This window comes from Olea europaea, chromosome 8, assembly GCF_002742605.1.
Source record: "Olea europaea var. sylvestris chromosome 8, O_europaea_v1, whole genome shotgun sequence".
Classification (NCBI taxonomy): Eukaryota; Viridiplantae; Streptophyta; class Magnoliopsida; order Lamiales; family Oleaceae; genus Olea; species Olea europaea.
Window position 1 is genome coordinate 218,561 of NC_036244.1, and position 4,344 is coordinate 222,904.

The following is a 4,344-nucleotide window of genomic DNA, read 5'->3' on the forward strand; positions in this document are numbered from 1 at the left end:
GTCACATGTATTGCCCTGACACATTGCTAGATGTCAATCAGGGACGGCGAATGTGAATTGACGATAAATTAAAAGGGTGTTTTAATTTATCTATTTTGATTAGATCAAAATAATATTTCACGTCGTTAGGTATCGTGGTCGGGAACCTAATGGGTCACATACAAAAGAGAATTGGAAGATTACAAATTGCCAATTGGTTAATTTAACAATAGTTGGATAAATTAATTAATTGGATTTGTTATTTATATTTTCGAATTAATTAATTGGATTAATTAATTCACGGACCGGGTTTAATTAATTGGATTAATTAATTATTGGACCGGACCGGGCCGAACGTGTTTGGGTTTATATAAATACATAACTAGGGTTTGAGGTCCATAAAAGTTTTTCATTATTCTTGCTGGCATAAGAGAAAACCCTAGAGGCTGCAATCATATTCTCTGTGTGGATCACCGTTGGAGGCTGGACAATTGGACAGCTGTGGTGGAGAATCAAAGTTGTGGAACGAAAAGAAAAGCAAAAGGATTGCAGATCTGGAAAAGGTACAGTCTTATCACAATTTCTATCTAAACACAAAGGCGATTCTTGGTGGGAATCGAAAATTATTTTAAATTCCGCTGTGCATGTATAAGTAGATTCCCAACAGACTTAAGCATGGATTTGTTGGAATTGGTTAAAAAATTAACCGAAAATTGGTTAAATTTAAAATTGGGAAAATGAAAAGGTGTGATTACGTGTCAACTTCGACCCAATATTTGGACTTGATCCGATAGTCAAATTACAAAAGTAAATAGACCAAGTTATTCTACTCGTCGAGTAGATCGACGTGGTATATTTGGAATCTCGAAACCAATTTCGGATGAATGAAAAATTGCGGATCAAAGTTGAAAGAAATCAAGTGTTGCAACTTTTCAAAAGGATGCAGGTTTTGGCCAAGTGTTGCAACTTTTTGAAAGGATACATGTTTTGGCCCACACTATTTCATTTGCACCCTTTCTACATCTATAAATAAAACCCTATGGACATGATTTTGGGTACACCAATTGCATTGAGCATTCATTTTCCTCTTGCAATTCTCTCCTTTCTAATTCCATAGCATTTTCATGCATTTCCTTGGTAGAGAGGGAATTCTGTTCGAGTTCATTGGTCGAAACCATTTGGAGTGCTCCTATGACTTGACGTGGTCATTGTATCTTGGGAGATGATTGTCGAAAAACTGTTAGCATCGATGCGGGGTAAATTCATCTTAAGGAAAGAGTTATACTCGCCTCGGCCAATCGCATCACTTACATCTAATTTTTTTCTTCTTTGATTTCATTTCTACTTGATTTTAGAAAATGATTAAATTTATTTATATAGTTTATGCAAGGTTCGATATGAAGAATCACATGTTTTAATTCCAGAATGGAAATGGTCAATTCGATAATCATTGGTTAGTTTCTCAAACTCCATTTCGGTAAGTCGAAACCTTGTTTCGATTTCGTGAATAGAAACGGTATTTTTTTTAATATAATATGCACATAATCGGTGTATTCCCCAACAGAATTTGTGTTGGGTTTGCCAAAGACCAAAAGGTAGGCAGATTTAGTAATGATATTTGTGGATAGATTCTCCAAAATGGCACATTTTATCTCGTGTAAGAAGACAACACATACAGCTAATGTAGCTTTATTGTTCTTTAGAGAAATCATGAGATTGCATGGTATTTCCCGATCAATTACTTTAGATAGAGATTCAGTCACTTTTGGCATGAACTATGGAAGAGATTTTCTACCAACCTCAGCTTAAGCAGTGTCTACCATCCTCAAACAGATGGCTAAACTGAAGTGGTTAATAGGACCTTAGGCAACATTATACGGTTCACAATTGGAGAAAGCCATAAATAGTGGGACCTAACTTTGCCTCAAGCTGAATTTGCTTTTAACAAAATGATGAACAGGTCCACCAATCGTACTCCTTTCTTAGTTGTTTACTGATAAGTGTATTTTTGCACACTTATTTAGATCATAAACATGACTTAATTACGAGCAAAATGTTTAAATTGTGAATTAATCTCATTAAATTCATGCAATGTAGGTGTTTCTATGGAAATGGTGGAATTCAGGAGAAAAGAGCCGAAAAATGACTAAAATGGAGCAAAGTGATAGTTCAGGGACCAAAGTGCAATTATTCAAAAGATGGTCCGAAGGAAAAATCAAACAAGTGAATGAGCTAAGTACCAATTTGGTGATATTATGAGATGATGGAAATAAAAGAAACAAGCAAAAAGGACCAAAATGAATCAAACTGAAAGTTCGGGGATCAAGTTGCAAATAATCAATAAATGAGACGGGAAATGGAATGAAGATTCAAGAGTGTTAGAGGTCAATCAGATGAGGAAAGGAGTCAAAGAGGTGAAATATGGTCGAAGTATTATCAAGTATCAACTTTCAGGCGAAAAAGCTATGCTCGTGATTTTTAATTTCTACTTGAGATCCATTTTTTGCATAGTAAACATCAGAATTTGAGAAATCATATTTCAATCAAAAGTGTAGATCTTTGAGTTTTCTTCCCAATTCACTTTGAATCACTTCAATTGGAGATCAGAAAAGAAAGTTATGACCAAAATACTAAAAACTGTCCGACTGAAAGAATGACATAACCTTGCGATCTCATGGTAGAAACTCCTATGCGGTCGCATAGAGGCATCCCAAAAAATTATTCTCAAATCTTTTTTACTCTATGCTATCATATAGAAATATACTATGCGATCGCATAGAGCAATTCGGAGGCCAAATCTGCAGTTTCTTATTTTGCCGAAACTCTTATTGAAACAAGATTTTTAGGGTCCTATATAAACCAAAACTCGACCAGAACAAAGGGGATGCCATTTTTAGGAGAAAATAGAGATTTTGAAGGAGAAAATGAAGAGAGAACAAGAGGAAAACATCGCGCCAATTGAAAAATTGATTGAAACTTGATTTGGGTGATGACGTTTCTTCAACTATTTTTGTATTTTCTTCTTTTTACCATGTTAGGTTAGATTTTCATGTACTAGGAGATCGATGTACCATGTAATTTGATCTTTAATTTTCTAGTTTTGCAATTTGACATTAAGACATATTTCAATTGTTTTGAATGATTTATATGCAATTATTGTTTCCGAAATTAAGGGCCTGTAATTGTGTGAGTTTGTGTGATTTATTCTTGCATTCGAGAGAATTGGAATAAGTTCGACATAATATAAATCATCGTGGGGTTCCGATAGGAGATAGAAATATACCGCTATGCCCTACGTGATTCTTTAAATGTTCATAAAATCGCATGCATTTTTACATATGCACTTGTTATAGAGATATAGGCTGGTGGTATGTAGAATTAGGTTCGATACATCTCGAGAGAGAGTATTTGATAGATTTAGCAACATTGATTCATCACAATTGAAGTGTGTTGTCATATTGTGAAACTAGGGTTTTAAAGTGATAATTGCACGGGAAATCGTGATCCTAGTGTGTTTAATTTCTATTGATTACAACAAACGTGCATTCTCAACATTTGATTTCATTCTAGAGTGAAAAAATATTGTTTTGCATATTTAATTTAAGTCAATCATAAAAAATTGCATAATTAGGGTTTTCTTTCCAAAATTAGGGTTTTAATTAGGTTCACATCCACTTTAGTAATTTAGTTTTGGTTAAGACAACGATAGGAAAAATTGAACTAATCAATCTCTGTGAGACGATATTCGGACTCATTTAATCCACTTTATTACTTGTTAACGAACCGTACACTTGCGGTAGTTTTAAATCGAAGGAAATAATTTCGTGAACATTTAAATTCAAGAGCAAGCATGCTGAGAACTTAGTTAAACAATTTGTAAAGATGCATAACGAGATTCAATAGAGATTATTGGAAGCCAATAATAATTATAAAGCTTTTGCTGACAAAAAAAGAAGGTTCAAAGAATTCAAAGATGGAAAACTTGTGATGGTGCATTTGAGGAAGTACAGATTTGCTACTGGGATGTATCACAAGCTTCAACAGAATAAATTTGGCCCCTTTCGCATTAAGAAGAAGATAAGTGACAATGCCTACATCATTGATCCTTCTTGTGACTTGCAAATGTCTCCTACTTTTAAGATTTATATGAATACTTCCCACCAGATGGTCCAACTTCTGAGCCGCTATCACTCGAGCCGAGTGCTTTTTAAGTGGAGGAGAACCTGATGCAGGAAGCTGGACTTCCAAGAGAGAGAGGGCATTTCAGACTTTTCACTCCCCAAATTCTTGTTTTATCTCTCTCTCTCTCTCTCTCTCTCTCTCTCTCTCTCTATATATATATATATATATATATATATATATATA